Source organism: Electrophorus electricus, chromosome 16, assembly GCF_013358815.1.
Source record: "Electrophorus electricus isolate fEleEle1 chromosome 16, fEleEle1.pri, whole genome shotgun sequence".
Lineage (NCBI taxonomy): Eukaryota > Metazoa > Chordata > Actinopteri > Gymnotiformes > Gymnotidae > Electrophorus > Electrophorus electricus.
Window position 1 is genome coordinate 16606978 of NC_049550.1, and position 17779 is coordinate 16624756.

At 38.7% G+C, this 17779-nt stretch overlaps 1 protein-coding gene and 1 long non-coding RNA gene across 2 annotated transcripts in view; one reads left to right on the forward strand and one right to left on the reverse strand.

Moving 5' to 3' along the window:
- The window catches only part of LOC118242728, a 2761-nt gene extending 2238 nt beyond the window's left edge, over nt 1–523 (reverse strand). The window contains exon 1 of the long non-coding RNA XR_004777011.1: nt 344–523. This is a non-coding gene — a long non-coding RNA (uncharacterized LOC118242728). The remainder of the gene's footprint in view (nt 1–343) is intronic.
- LOC118242725 (CMRF35-like molecule 5) overlaps nt 1–17779 on the forward strand; it is a 90302-nt gene that overhangs the window by 33286 nt on the left and 39237 nt on the right. The window lies entirely within an intron of this gene.

Sequence of the window (17779 nt, forward strand, 5' to 3'; positions counted from 1 at the left end):
AATAATAATAATAATAATAATAATAATAATAACCTGTAATAATAACCTGCTGTACTGTACTAGGATTTATTCTATGAGTAAATGACAAAGCACTTTTGTAAGTCGCTCTGGATAAGAGCATCTGCTAAATGCCGCAAATGTAAATGTAATAATAATAATAATAATAATAAATGTCCTGGAGTGCAGTCAAATGGAGGTGATAACCCATCAACATGGTTATGTGTCTAATAAAGTGACCAGTAAATGTATAATACTGTAAATAATACTGGTTTCAACTGCAATACTTATAAGATGAACTTATATGCTAAATTAGTATTTCCAAAATAAGTTCAAGTTTACTTACCATCATGTAACCATATTTGCAATGATGAGGGACCATCTTCATTCTTTTGCATTTACTGAATTTCATTTTTCTTTTCAAAAGGCGTTCCCTTTGTATCCATTTTATAGGTTTTAGTGGAGTCTTCTTTGTCTCCATAATATAAACCTTCCGAATCTATTTATTTGGTAAACTCGTCATAGCTGTTCACACCATAGGAGGTATGCATCACATATACCGAACTAGTGTGAAAGACACCAGAAGTCATTCTGTCTCAGACACTAAAGCTCCTACAGTCTACTCTACTGTCAGTCTACCCACAAACCCCTCTGGTCCCTCCCAAGCTGTTTATGACTAAGTCCAATTACCCACAAACCTCTGTGATCTTACACATACTGGTTCTACTACTGCTCCACTACCATCAAACTCTCCTGATCAGGACACTTATTGTACGGCTTAATTACCCACATTTCTTTCTGATTCCTCAGTGTGTGATACAAATCAGTCTGAAGGGTTGTTTGCAGAAGCTCAAATTTATGCATCAGTGAAGTTTTGAGAGAATGCAGACAGTTTTAGTGATGCTGTGACCAGGGAGACCTTCAAGGAGGACTCATGTGAATATTCCACTGTTAATCATGTCACAGGATGGGTCTAGGCTTGCATTTTTAATTGGTTACCCTTGCATTCTTTCATGTTTTTATGAAGACTGTGTAAGGGAGAGGGGGAGGGGCTGGGGATGAGAGCTGGAAGTACAAGTCACCAGTGTGCTGCCCTGTCTGTTAGCTGCAGCACTGTCAGTGGTACGGGGGCAGAGAAACAGCAGCATGTTTGTGTGGATTCTGACTGGATCATTTGAATACTTCTGGAACCCACAGTAAGAATCATACAGTCAATCAAACAATCAATTAATTTACAAGAAGATAAGGCCAGCCAGCCTGTCTTTGTCACGGAGCCTGTGCTGTTCTTAGCTAGAAAGTCTGTACTACCATCTAGAGCACAAAGCGAGTAAGTTACAGTGATCACCGTGGTTCTAGGATAAGAGTGATTCAGTAGAAGCAGCGGCGATTCTAGGATTAGAGCTTTAGAGCGTTGTACATTTTAACATTATTTTGGACCAGCATTCCAACACTTGTGAAGGAACACCTGCAACATGCAGCTACCGCATGGCTTCTAGGAGAACAGGGCGGGGGAAAAGTAGGAGAGAGAAAGTGGATCATATAATTCACGAGTGAAGGGACGATTGCTTTATTTTCATTGTTAATATATTATGTATAAACCATATGCCTTCTACGGTTTTAACATTTTTTCCAGAGACAAACTTCTGATCTACTTAAAGCCCACCTAAGTGGAGCATGACTGTTAAGTAAAGAAGACTGTACATTTCCTCCTGAGAAACTAGTAACTCACTGCAAACATCTGAACACATAAAACTGTCAGAATGACTGAGAAGATCAGCTGATGCTTACGGTTCTTCTTACATGCCAGACTTTCTAATGGACTTTCCACAGCATGAACATTCTGATAAATATTCTAATCAAATAACAATTATTAATAATAACTGCATATCCTGGCACTTAATATGCCATTAAAATGGACAGAAGATCTTTCTATTCTAACATTAGCCTGTCTTATAAACATCAGTTAAAGAGAGTGTGAGATGGATAAATGAGTGACACATGTCTCTATATGATGATAGAACAAAGCAAATCTTCACACTGACCATCAGACATGTAACAGATCAGGACTCTGACCAGTACTGGTGAGCTGTATCAGACTGGCAACTTGATCATGGATATTTGATTTAATTAAAATGTGTGCAAGGTTACAGCTTTGTTTGTGTTTGAGCCAGTGTTTTATCTTTGTACTTGAAGTCATTCAGTATCTAGATCTGAATTGTGATAGCCATATTTGATGTAAATGATGTAAATAATGCATTACAATGTAAATAATGTGCTTAGAATGTTGTACCGTATTGGCAGCAGCAGTGGGCGGGGCTAAACGCTCAGTGGCTCTATTGAACCATCAATTATGTGCAAAGGGCTCTGAGGTCACGTGATGTCCACACCACCGTGGCTCAGTAGCACAAAACATCCAGGAGTTCCATCATTTTTCCCGACTAGATGGGGAAACACCTTTCTTTGTGCTTACAAACCACATAGTGAACAGCTCATGAGGGAAAATAATAAATAAAAGAAAAACTTTTTAAAATGTCTGTAAAATGTTCACATTTTAAATATTTGAGTTTCCAAACAAATTTGGGATGAGCTCATATTCTTATTACAGCAGTACGCTGAAAGGTGGTGACATCATGTATAAAATGTAGGAAACAACAGAAGAAATATAGTACAGTGAACAAATTACATGAAGGAAACTGACCTGAAGAAAATAGAGTGCAGCATGAAATTACCAATTACCTACAGAAGATACAGTTCAGAACATTTGAGCAGGGATGGATATTGCACTCAAGGTAATATCAAAAAATGATCAGTAACTTGTAAGTCAGGCTAGTACAGATTTTAACTTAAAGTACACAACTATTAAAGATTATTTCCATTCTGCAGACACAGAGCAGAGAATTGAAATGGCTTTTTGGGTTTCTGTATGAAGGAGATAAGTATTAAAAGTAAGTGAGCATCTCACAGTCACTGCATCCAAAGAAGTAGATGCAGTTACAATACATCATAATAATAATGAGTACAATGTTTGTTCAAGTTTCCAGGGCAGTAAACTAAAGGGCTGCAGCACATATGAAATAATGATGTACTCAGGAAGTGGGTAAGAACTTTTTACTGGATGTGTTATTAATACAAGGTATGAGATCCAAAGCTATAGTGAAGCTACTTCCTCTATGTCACAATAACTAAATTAGTAGGGCCTACACATTGAAATGTAAAAGACAGTTTCTGCATGTTATTAGCAGAATTAACTAGCTAATCTAGTTGTCTGATATAGTGGTGTGGCAGGCAGTTTTGAGTTCTAGGCTTACAGAGCTAGTAGCAATCATGTGTGTTCATAATAAATAGTGGACCATATTTATATAGAAGATCTATTTGGTTAAACACATTCAACATTCACTTAGGAACTTCAGACACTATTGTATATTTATAGTATTGAGCTGATTCTTTTATCCAAAGCAATTTACACTTATGACAAGTTGAGGGTTAAAGGCCTTCCTCAGAGGTCCAATAATGGCAGGGCTTGAACCAGCGACCATCCAATTACACGTCAAGTACCTCAACCAGCAAGCTACCACTGAGGTCTTTCACCCAGCAGCAGGGGGCAGAGTGCCAGGCACTGTCTACAGGGCTGAAATTACTGTTTGGACAGCATCCACTAACAGCCTATGATCACTTAGACTTAGCATCATATAGACAAATAAGACACTAGATTAGTGTAAACATGGTGTTGTGGAACAAACCATCATTTCTATGATTAAAACTGTTATTGGTTAAAATGGTTAAAATGGGGGATGAGGCCAATGAAATTCCAGTTCTTCTTCCTCCTCTGCTTATTTATAATATAAATGTATTCTAGCATTCTAGAAATACAAAAATATAAGTAAAAATTCACTGTCACACCCAGAACCACAGAAAAGGCATGAACACAAGACTCAGATACATAAAGGCAGTCAAACCCAGACTGTCTCTACTGTCTTGGTAAAGTAGAAAAGGGTGGAGTGCAGGGTGTGTGGGATGGAGAACTCATCCTGGTCTACATCTCTTCATGACAGGGTGTGCAAGTGTGGAGGGACAAGTCCCCTTGACTGCTGAGCTGAGAGAGAGAGTGAGAGAGAGAGAGAGTGAGAGAGGGAGAGCAGGAGAGAGGGAGAGAGAGAGAGGGAGAGAGAGAGAGTGTGAGAGTGAGAGAGTGTGAGAGTGAGAGAGAGAGAGAGAGAGAGAGAGAGAGTTTTAGATGCATGTTTCTCTCTGTAATATGAGGTTTAAGGCCATTCTATTAATGCCATTCTATTTTTCACTGCCCTCAAAAACAGAAATGAGAGTTTTTTCATATGAGTTAAGCCATAAGAAGATGAACAGAGTTAGTAAGCCCAGCTACAGTGGCAGGGACCTACACAGACAGACACACACAATCTCTAACACACATCTAATCTAGGAATTGGAGGCAGTAAACATAAAGCTGAACTCAGAATGAAGATTCTTCTCATCTTCACACTGCACGTGATCTCAGGTATGAAAATCAACCTTTAATCATTATTATCAGTAGGGTCAAATATAGTCTTTGTTTAGATGGTCACTTTTGGTGAATTTTTAGATCTTACTGGGGTCTCAACAAACGTAACTGGATATTTGGGAGTCGCCATGAAGTGCAAAGATGAGACTTAAAGAGTTAACACAAACTCAAAGATAGTTTGATTAGCAGTTCATTGCCACTGTGTGTTGACTGAATCAGAAATGCATTTTGAAATGTGTAGAACAGGAAGATCAGAGGCCTCACTGTGGAAGTCAATAAAAGGTACCAGTGTGGAGCTGATGTATACTCGTAGTCACATTTGTTCTAAAGTGAAGCACACATTTAAATTATAACCAGCATATTACTAAATAAAACTCAAATGGGAAGATCCTCTAACCTTTCACCTTATTAGAAATATGATATTGGCATGTTGCCAAACAGCTGTAGTTTACTACAGGACAACAAAATCGGCTAAGTGCTGAATCCAGCAGCAGCTGGAGCTCACTTCCTCTTGATAGCTGTGAGTAACATCTACAGGAAAGAGCAATCCTTGTTTTAGCAACAACAGACGCATGGGTGACACTACAGCAGTACAGTTTCTGAAGATGAAGCAATAGAACAGTGACAGAATTAATTTTAAATATGGGTAACCACAAAGACCTCATAGAAATAAAAAAATATATATATATTTTTTCCACTTTTACTTGGAAGTCTCTGAGCCACTGGAGTTTCTGAGCCACAGAAGTCCTGAGTGTCCTTATGACAGTGTGACTGTAAGGGTTGGCACCAGGCACACTACTAATCAGGCTTGATGCCCAACAGCTGGGGTAGATCTATATAAGCCCAGTGACACATTCACTCAGTGTTGGGTCTTTGCTAAAGTTTTGATTCAAGCTCCTAGCTGGTAACTCTGTGTATCGAGGTCTGTGAGCCCTTGTGCTACACCTCTCTTCTGCACTGTGAGGGTGTTTGTGTTTTTACATGTCCCCTCCCTTCTCCAGTTTTCCCCTCTCGAGTCTGGTTCTCTCCCAAGGCTCCCCTTAGCCACTAATGTTCCTCCCTTTTTTCTGTTTTTGTTTAGGAAATTTCAGAGTTTGGTTTTCCCCAGTGCATCGAGGTTGCCATTCTTCCCATGGTGGCCTTTGTTTTCCTGTTTTCTATGCTTGGCATGGCATTTAGTGTTTCCTCCTGTTTTGTCATCCTCGATTCCTTTGAAGTGCAATATATGCGCAGGTCATTTTAGTCTAGCGGGAGCTCGTTTGCTTTGCAAGAAAGTGGCCAGGGTTAGATTCCCTACTGTTTTTTTTTGTTTGTTTTTTTTAAAACTTATCTTGTTTCACCCATTTTAAGATCTAACTGTTTTGCACACGGGCCCACCTTCATTAAAGTGTGGTAACTCACCCAGCAGTGTCAGGGTCATTACCTTTCTGTCCTGGGTTTGAGCCCCATTACAGTGACATTGTAATCATCCCATTTAAGATCATACCCCTCAAACACTTTACAGTACTGATGATCAGTGGTACAATGGTGTTATAACTGATAATATCTCCCAGGGAATTTCATACAGTGACATACAGAAGGTATAGAACAAATCAAACCAAGACTAAAACACAGCAGAGAAAAAGTGAAGAATGAATTGAAACAAAATGATCAACTTCAATATGAAGTTGTTGCTTACAAGGATGTTTGTCATGCCTTTCAGATACAGCAGAGTCCAAGGATGTGGAGTCTATATCAGTGACTGCATGTGCAGGAGAAGGAGTCACCATCAAGTGCAAATATGAGGATGAATACAAAACCAAACTGAAATCTTTCTGTAAGAATGTAACAGATCAGTCATGTTTAGATCAAATAACAACAAATCCAAACAGTATGTGGACTCATAAAGACAGATTCTCAATTCATGATAACAAAAGTGCAGGATTCTTCAGTGTTTTTATCCGAAAGCTGTGTGTAAATGACACTGGAACATACCAGTGTGCAGTTAATGTATCTGATCAACTGCACACCTACACTGAAATGAAGCTCAATGTAAAAGCAGGTTAGTAGCATGTAACATTAAATTTAGCCACAATCACTTCATCAATTAAAACTTTCAGAAATAATAATTTTGCCAGACTGTACTTTTGTAAGTCGCCCTGCATAAGGGCATCTGCTAAATGCTGAAAATATAAATGTATACAGGTTAAGATAAATCTGACACTTTCATGGGTTTGTAGCTGCAAGTGAAGTGAGACTGATGCACATCTGATCGCTGAAGTGTTCCTAAAGTGTCATATTTCCCTTTTATTAACATAGCCAATTCAGAACAACAGAAACATTAAAAATTGTTAAAAATGCAAACGTTTTGACCTGAATGTGTATGATTGACAGGCTCATGCTGTGGTAAGACCATCAACGCCTATGTAGGAAAAACTGTGAATATCAGCTGCTGTTACCCAGAATCCCACAGGAGTGAACCCAAGCTTTTCTGCAACAGACTGGACACTGGTGGCTGTAATTATATAGGATCGGTCAACAAAACAGGAAAACCAGAAACTAAAAAAAACACATCACTGTATTATGACAAAGAAAAGCAAATCCTGACTGTTACTATCAGATATGTCACGGTTCAGGACTCTGCTGAATACTGGTGTGGAACTACATCAGACTAGACAACTGATCATGGATTCAAAATTTATAGTACACTGATCTACTTGAGAGTTACAGGTTAGTAGATAGTAAGATATGTGTAATGTTTTATTGTTTTGACAATGCAGAGGCAACATCTATACATCATTATAAATTACTTAATTAAAATACTATATTAGCCAATCATACAGAGTCCAGAATCAGTTGATGCTGTTTAGATGACAGGAAGTAATCAAGTGTTTTTATTCTTGGGTAGTAAAGGCTGTAAAATAGTCTAGTGTCTATAGGTAGACAAGGCTGTAAATTTGACTAGTGTCTGTTTGTAGCCAAGTGTCTTTTGTGTATTTTATTTGTTCACTGCCCTCCCAACCCATATGAGTGATCAACAATATTATGACTGTCTAATTAACTAGAATTAGTCTGAATTAGCTCTTGATGATGAGCTGTTTATCCAGAGATTTCAGTTTCGACCTCATGCATCAGTTCACAGTTCACCCAAGCAATGATGAAGTGTCAGCTTCATCAGACAATTCTGAATGATCAGGATAAAGGTTAAATGTGATTGGTTCACTGATTATGACTCTGTTTCCTCTCCAGGATTTCCATCTTCCACTGTGATAAGTGTTGTGTGTGTGATTCTGGTGCTGCTTCTGATGGGAAGCTCATTCCTCATAGTGACTCTCAGAAAGAGAAGCAGGAAGGAGCAGGGTATTACCACACACACACACACACACACACACACACACACACACACACACACACACACACACACCAGACAAAAATGATCACACAAAGCAATACTTATCAATCAACATGAGGATAACACATTCAGATCTGTATGTGCAGATGTGAGTGTAGCATGTATCTGTGCATTAAGCATTAAAGATTAAACACATTTATTAGTCACGAACAGAACTCATTAGACCCCAGAGCTGCCTGCTGCTGCCCTCTGCTGGCTAGAAATGTACATGAATGAGCACTGTTAGAATATGGACTAAAGACAATGAACTAATGCCTAAGTATTCTACTGTTTATTTGCATTTGAACAGTACCTACTCAGATTAATGTAAATATATGTATCTAACTGTTAAATGTGAACAATACCATGTATTCATGTAGTATGTGATTACAATTTATTCATTTGTGATTAATGTCAGGAATCAGCATCATCCAAGTGTCAGTCCCTCCAAGACTCCTCACACGACCACTGGGTGAGTCATGAGTTTATCACACATCTATGGGGTGAGTCATGAGTGTATTACACATCCATAAGGTAAGTCATGATTGTAGGTCATTAGCAGGCCACTACTGGAACAGGTGCACCACATTTGTAATAGAATTATAATACTCTACACATGTAGTAAAATTATAATGCATTTGGCATGCAGCCCTCTGGAACCACCATAATGTTAACACCTGCTACTCCTGACACCACCCAATGTTCAAACTGGGGAGTCCAGGGAAACTATAGACACATATTCCATTAATATGACCCCAAACTACATTTTTGTACCTCACTTGAATGCAAAGAGTTGTAGACAAACAAAAAAAAACAAACATTCAATCTCATTCATAGACACTGCTGTTAAGGTCACAACATTTTTTTCTCTTTACTCGGGTTCCACTTTCTGACTATGACAGTGAGATCAAAGACACCAGAAGCCATTTTGTCTCAGACACTGGAGCTCCTACAGTCTACTCTACTGTCAATCTACCCACAAACCCCTCTGATCTCTCCCTAGCTGTTTATGCCCAAACCCAGTTACCCACAAACCCCTGTGATTTTACACACACTGTTTGGGCTAATGCTATAATTCTCTCTGAGAATTCCTCAGTGTGTGACACACAGCAGTCAGCAAGGACATCTGATGAAGCTCTAATTTATAGAACAGTGAAGTTTTATAAGAATGCAGACAGTTCTAATGATGCTGTTACCAAGGAGACCTTCAGGATGGAGGAGGACAATTGAGAATATGCTTCTGTCAAACATGTCACTTGATCAGGCTAGTTTAGCAGTTTATGCTTTTATTTACATCCATTTTAGCAAACATAGTTTGTGTAACTTTCCCTTTCTCTCTACGGATCTTCCACTTGTAAATGTTCATTTGGGCAGGTGTTTTGTTTTCTCATGTTTAGCTTACTTGAAAATTTAAAATGCTGGTTTTCCTTCAATAGCAGGATTTTACATGCTGTAATGGAAGAGAAGGCAACACCTCTTTTGTTTTATTGTGTTCTAACAAGACCTCTTTTGTTTTCTTGTAAATGATAAAGCACTTCTGTAAGTTGCTCTGGATGCTAAATGCTGTGAATGTAAATGTAAATGTGTTCAATCTACTTGGGAGTATTTTTCTACAACATTGCTTATACTCATAAACCTCTCAACACTTATTTGCTGAAAGGTTTAAAGCACTAAATAAATAAATAAATAAATAAACAAATAAAAACATAAATAAAATTTGGACATGACTGCTTATGTTCTGGTTCATTATGTTCTGTTTATTAAGATGCAGACAAAACGTAGAGATAAATGGAGACAGAGAAATGCAATAAGTTCCAAGAGCTCTGACGTGTGTGAAGTGACTTGGTGTGGTGAACCCTCACTGCCTCTATGCCAAAGCTATCACATGGTCAGTGGCAGCTCTTCTGTCATACCGAGGTCACGTGACATCATCAAATTGCTGTTATTTCTACATAAATGTGTTTTTTTAGTGATGATTAAGAAAACTTAAAGGACTAACACTAACAGAATATAGCTAACTTAACTGTACATTGAAAGTGACGAATTAATTTAGTCTACTGAAGGAGAGAGGTTAACCAGGGAATGCAGTTAACCAGGGCCAAAAGGAATTTTCAGTTTTTTCGGCCACTGAGTTTCAGAGTTTCACACTGCAAAACACACACACACACACACGCACACGCACACACACACACACACACACACACACACACACACACACACACACACACACTTCTAAGATTTATCACTTGCTCAGAGTTGCTAATTTTGTTTATGCTAATAAAACTCATATTAATAATATTAATGAGTACACTGTTTGTTAACGTTTCCAGGGCAGACGATTAAATATTTACAGCACATACTGAAATAACACAGTGTATTACAAAACATTACACAGAATATTACACAGTGTAAACACTGCTTGATCAATATACAGAGAGTGATTAAAAGTGGTCAGTGTAGGATAGGGGACACTAAATGAATTCTTACTATTAGAATATATAAATATTCTTAAACATTGATACTATCCTGCTAAATAGTACCTCAACAGGAATATAGAAATATAATCAAATAATCACTGTGACTATGAATAGCTTCACATGGACCAAGCAGGCAAGTAGTCTAATGGTTCATAAACAGTGGTGTGAAAAAGTGTTTGCCCCCTTCCTGATATCTTATTTTTTTGCATGTTTGTCACACATAAATGTTTCAGATCATCAAACAAATTTCAATATTAGACAAAGATAACACAAGAAAACACAAAATGCAGTTTTCAAATTACGGTTTTTATTATTAAGGGAAAAAAATCCAAGCCTACATGACCCTGTGTGAAAAAGTGATTACCCCCCTGTTAAAACATAAATTAACTGTGGTTTATCACATCTTTGGAAAGCTGAGTTCAATTGCTCTAGCCACACCCAGGCCTGATTACTGTCACACCTGTTCTCAATCAAGAAATCACTTAAATAGGACCTGCCTGACAAAGTGAAGTAGACCAAAAGATCCTCAAACACTAGAAGGCATGCTGTGATCCAAAGAAATTCAGGAACAAATGAGATACAATGTAATTGAGATCTATCAGTCTGGAAAAGGTTATAAAGCTATTTTTAAAGCCTTGGGACACCAGTGAACCACAGTAAGAGCCATTATCCACAAATCGCGAAAACATGGAACAGTGATGAACCTTCCCAGGAGTGGCCGGCCGACAAAAATTACCCCAAGAGCGCAGTGACGACTCATCGAAGAGGTCACAAAAGACCCCACAACAACATCCAAAGAACTGCAGGCGCCAGCATTATCACAGTATAGGGCGGTCGGATCCCGCATCTTTCTGTATTCAAGAGTAGCTGGTGTTTTTGTGCATTAAATAAGGTTGTACTTTATATAATTTATGCATCTGTGGGGGTTTATGGAGTTCAGGGTAGGGGAACAAAACCTACACACACATGGAAGCATTCAAGAGCTTGGTGTGAGGATGGTCTCATCAGGAACTTGGAGAGAAATGTCAAAACATTAAATGTGAGAGCTCTGAACATAAAGTATCCTGCTAAGTTAGAAGAAAACAACCATGTGATCACCCCAAAAACCCAAATCTGTTTATATATATATATATATATATATATATATATATATATATATATATATATATATATATATATATATATAATTAGATTATTCCTACTCTTCTCTGTACACAATGGACATATACAGTGTGTCCTTTTTTGATTATTGTTTCAAAGTCCAGCAATTAACTAGTTTATTTTAACCCTTTATTGAATTCTTCCCCTTCTGGTGTGAAATGGGTGGCCCTTATGTTGTGTAAAGCTTAGGTAAGTTTTACTCTCACCATTCTAGATCAAGATCCTAGATTGCACTTTCCCTCCACTCTGTGTACTGCTTTCACACCAGCTTTGAGTCTGGAAAGCCTATCTAGTTAGGGTTTGAAACCCAACTATCTAGATTGCACTGAAAAATAAGTTTATTCATCAAGTTCAATAAGTTTCTAAATGTAAAACAGGTATTAGATCAGGTTCTTTTGCAATGCAGTTTTTTCACAATCCACAAAGTTAGGTATTTGTATTTAAGCCTTTAGTTTACTTTTGATCCTGATAGAAAACATATAATATATTGGAATATTAGGCCCACACCTAGTTCATTCTCCATTAAGAATGACAAGCCAAACTGGCTCTTTTGTCTTTCTCATATTTCTGGTCATTTATAGTTTGTTTGTTTGTTTGGTTGGTGTTTTTTTAATTTGCTCAATGTTTAAATATAATACTTTAGAGTAACATATTTCAATTTTTTTATATATATTTTATAATGTGTTCCTTTGAGCTCAACACTACCACAAACTTCAAAAGATTACACAGATGACTTACTGACTTTGTGTGATGCTCTCCTAGAACAGATGAGAAAGAAATGGCAGAAGATATGTAGCTAAAACCTTTTACTAGCACTGTTTTCATTCACTGCATCTGAACATTGTATTGTTGGGCTTTATTTGTTCAGGAAATTCGATAATCTATCGATATTTATTCACTAAACATACTTTTTTAATTGTCTTTTTTAAATTAGAAATTACATAACGTATTTACTGAAGTGTGATTCAAACTCATGCATGATAATACCCTATAGTCATAGGAAAATATCAGGAAATAAACAGGTGATATAGATATACAATGTGAATCATATACAATGTGAATGAAATATAAAGATATTTTTTGCCCTGTCAAAAGATGAAAGAATCCTCTGCAGATTCAGTACAAAAGCCAAACCAGTAGATCAAACATGATCCAACCATAGATGACCCATTGTGCCATCTAGCGTGTTGTAGTTGTACTAAGCTACTGTCACAAATGGCCACCCTCCTGGTGCCACTGTTTCTTTAGTTTCCCTGTCATGTCTGTTTTCCTTTACTTCCTCGTTCCGCTCCTTGGTTTCATTTTCTCCTCCCCCGTCTGTTCCTTTATTCTATTCATTGTTTTAGTTTTCACTGTTCCCATGTTCACCTTTATTTGTTTAGTGCCTGATTGTTTTGGTTGTTTAAGCCCTGTGTTTTGTTCCCTAGGTTGTCGGTTATTTTGGTAAGTTAGCTTGAAGTGGGGGAAGCGAGCTGGGGTCTGTGCTAAAATAACAGCTAATCCTAGCAGACCAGCTCTACCATCTCTATTCCTCTCAAATGTCTGCTCCTTGGATAATAAACTGGACTGCATCAAACTCCAGCAGACTACACAGCGAGAGTTCAGAGACTGCTGTGTTTTAGTCTTTACTGAAACGTGGCTCAGCTACAGCATTCCAGATGCCGCCATTCAGATGGAGGGATTAGTATCAATCCGTACAGATAGAGACAACGCACTCTCCGGTAAAACACGCGGTAAATGCGTTTATATCAATGAGACCTGGTGTAAAAACTGTGTGCTTGTCACTGCTGGTGGAGTTTGTTAGATGCAGACCTTTTTATTTACCGTGGGAATTCACCTCCATGTTTAGAATCACGCTGTACATTCACCCAGCGCGAACAGACGCGAGGCTCTCCAGGAACTGTATGGAGCGATTAGTGAACTGCAGAACGTTCACCCAGACGGACTGTTTATTGTTGTCGGAGATTTCAACCACACAAATCTCAAGTCAGTACTGCCTAAATTCCATCAACGAGAGGACACGTCAGAGACACTGGTGACACACAGCGCATGTGGGAGGGTATTCGGGCCATTACCAACTACAGGGAAACATTACTTTCCTGTGATGGTGATGCCTCCCTCCCAGATGCACTGAATAACTTCTATGCATGGTTTGAAGCACAGAACAATGTTACCATGGCAAAATCCATCTCTCCGTAAAAATGACCAGGTGCTGTGCCTGACTGTGAAAGCTGCTGGACCAGACAACATCCCAGGTTGTGTGCTCAGAAAATGCGCTGACCAGCTTGCAGATGTCCTGACAGACATCTTCAATATCTCTCTGAGCTGCACTGTTGGCCCAACATGCTTCAAGATTACCACCATCAACCCTGTGCCTAAGAAGCCCACGGTGTCGTGTTTCAATGACTACCGTCCCGTCACACTCACATCCATCATCGTGAAGTGCTTCAAGAGACTCGTCATGAGACACAAGACCCAGCTTCCCCTTCCATGGAGCCCCTGCAGTTCGCGTACCGCTCCAACCGATCTACAGATAATGCCATCTCCACTACACTCCAGCCCTCTGCTGTTCATACTGCTGACCCATGACTGTGCAGCAATGCACAGCTTGAACCACATCAAGTTCACTGATGATATGACTGTGGTGGGTCTCATCAACAAGGATGATGAATCAGCATGCAGAGAGGAGGTGCAAGAACTGGTGAGCTGGTGCAAGGTCAACAACCTTGCTGACAAAACAAAACAGATGGTGGTAGACTTGAGAAGAGCAAGGAAAGATAACTCCTCACTTGCTCTCAATGGCTCCTCAGTGGAGATCATCAAGAACACCAAGGAACTTGGTGTTCACTTGGTGGAGAGCCTCACCTGGACCCTGAACACCAGTTCCATTACCAAGAGAGCCCAGCAACATCTTTACTTCCTTTGGAAGCTGAGGCAAGCCCATCTCCCATCACCAATCCTCACCACCTTCTATAGAGGTACTATCGAGAGCATCCTGAGCATCTGCATCACTACCTGGTTTGGGAACTGCACTGTTTTTGATCGCAAGACCCTTCAGAGAATAGTGAGAACAGCTGAGAAGATCACTGGGTTCTCTCTTCCCGCTGTCCCGGAAATCTACATGACGCGTTGCATCTGTAAAGCCATCAGCATTGTGGGAGATCCCACACACCCCTCACACAAACTGTTCACCCTTTTGCCATCTGGAAAAATGGTGCTGCAGCATCCTATCCTGTATTTATTTATTGTATGACATTATTGCACTGTATTGTATTGTTTGCACTAATGAAGAGTGTTGTCTGTTTTGTTTTATGTTGCACCATCGTCTGGGAGGAACATTGTTTTGTTTTTGCTGTGTACTTGTATATAGTTGAAGTGACAAAAGTCTTTTGAAACTTTTGTTCTGTGGTATTTTGATTACGCTCGCCATTTATTTTCTGTTTGTTCCGTTTGTGTATTATTTATGTTTGTGTTTCCTTTTGCCTCGGTTTGTTACCCTCCATATTTTGTTACCCTCACTTATTAAGCCACCAATTGCATTTGCATTCTGCCTCTTGCCTGTTTCTGCTGAAACATAACAGCTACAATCTGGTCATGACACGTGCGTAAAGTTCAAGCAGACTTTATAAAAAAAAAAACCACACACACATTTGAATGAAAAGGAGATATAAAAGAACATGAAAAAAATATAGTTCGTATTGTGGCAACATTTTGGTATGAAGTTCCCTACAAACTGAACCATGTTCAGGACACACTTCAAAGGGAGTTGCCAAAATACCAACAGCTGACTATCAACTGATGGAGTGTCTAACATAATAGTGATAAGGAAAATCACCCTGTTAAAGTTCGCTAACACAGAAAAATATGTTAGTCTCAGTGGAATTTTAACATAACCGTTAACTGTATCTAAGTGTATCTTCATAATTCATTGAAGATAACACTGAATATACAAAGATTACACAAGGAATTTCTCAATAGAAATAAAATGTTACCTTAAAACAATTACAAATAACATGCTATGCTAATGTTAGCAAGACATCTTACTGGCTATACTGGCTTGGATTACTGCCTATTTCCTGTCAGAAATATAATATATAAATATTTCTATAAATATAAATAACTTAGTAATATTTGTCAAGAAACATTTACAAAATGCTGTCCACCACATCACTGGTGCTTCTGACATGTTTTGCCTCTTGACGAATCATCAGTGACACACAGGATTATGAGAGATGTTGGACAGCAGAGGATATAGCAATTTTGCCTTCCAAACTCGGTTTCATGGAGGAACCTAAGCAGGCAATATGTTATGCAAAATTCAATTTGGACTTGGTGCCTTCCTGCCTCAGAATGCTGACTACTGTTACTGCAATTAGATTTCAAACTGTGAGTGTCATACACCAAGGAATCAGAGAGAATTGTGGGTAATTGAGCCATGAAATAAATGTCTTTATCAGGAGAGTTTAATGGTACTGAGCAGTAGTGTCAACAGTACATGGAGCATCACAGGGGTTTGTGGGTAACTGTGCATTTGCATAAACAGTTTAGGAGAGATCATAGGGGTTTGTGGGTAACTGCACATTTGCCTAAACAGTTTGGGAGGGCTCTAACTGGTTTGTGTGTAAATGTGCATTTGCATAAACAGTTTGGGAGAGATCAGAGGGGTTTGTGGGTAACTGCACATTTGCATAAACAGTTTGCGAGGGATCAGAGGGATTTGTGAGTAGACAATCATTAGAGTAGACTGTAGGAGCTCCAGTGTCTGAGACAGAATGGCTTCTGATGTCTTTAATATCCCCATAGCCACAGACAGAAAGTCGAACCTCAAAGAAATAAGAAAAAAAGGTTATCTTGTGAACTTGAACTTAAACTATGATATTGATTTTTTTTTGTCTTCTAGTTTTTTTCATTCATGTGAGGTATGAAAATTCATTTTTGGAGGCATAGTAAGGTCACTAGTGTCTGTAGTTTCTTTGCTTTGCCCAGTTTGAACACCGTGTGGTGTCAGAGGTAGCAGGTGTAAATACAGTATAAGGGAGCAACAGGCACTGTCATGAGAAATGCACTAGAAACTGGACTGGAGACACATTTGGAACTGTTGTTTTTCTTTCTTTTCTTTTTTTTTTTTTACATTTTTATGTTTGTCTGAAATCTTAAAGCTAAATATGTTTATTATTTTATAAATTTAAATAATAAAGACATGCAGATTTAAGATTTCTTGTAGCCTGTATGTAACCATGCTCACACACATCAGGCCTCCTTGTGACTGTGCTAGAAAAGGCATTGTAATTCTATTACAGGTGTAGGCCTGCTAATGACCCACAGTCATGACTCACCCCATGGCTGTGTGAGGAGTCTTGGACGGACTGGCCCTTGGACGATGCTGAGAAGGAATTAAGGAATTAATCACAAATGAATAAATTAAATAATAAAATGTTACATGAATACATGATATTGAGCACATTAAACACTTCAACTGTAGATACTATTCAAATGCAGATAAACAGTGGAATACATAGGCTTTAGTTTGTTGTCTTTATTCCATATTTTATCAGTGCTCATTCATGTCCATTTCTAGCCAGCAGAGGGAAACAGCAGGCAGCTCTTAGGTCTAATGAGTTCTGTTCATGACTAATAAATGTGTATAATGTACAATGCTTACAGGACACATAAATGCTGCACTCACATCTGGACATACAGATTTGAATGTGTTATCCTCATGTTGATTGATAAGTATTGCTTTGTGTGATCATTTTTGAAGGGTGTGTGTGTGTGTGTGTGTGTGTGTGTGTGTGTGTGTGTGTGTGTGTGTGTAGTAATACCCTGCTCCTTCCTGCTTCTCTTTCTGAGAGCCACTATGAGGAATGAGGTTCCCATCAGAAGCAGCACCAGAATCACACACACAACACTGATCACAGTGGAAGATGGAAATCCTGGAGAGGACACAGAGTCATAATCAGTGAACCAATCACATTTAACCTTTATCCTGATCATTCAGAAGTGACTGATGAAGCTGACAGTATGTGAGTAGTTTCACTCCATGCTGTACAGTCCTGATACAGTGTGTCAGCACCTGTACCAGGAGAGGAAGCTGATGTGTGTTTGGATCCTGAGAATGTGGTTGGTGTGGTGAACTGTGGACTGATGCATGATGATGAATGTGATGATGAGGTTGAAACAGGAATCTCTGGATAAATAGAAAAATAAACACAGGAGTGACATAATCTGAGTCCATGTTATTATTGGTATAGACTGTGGACA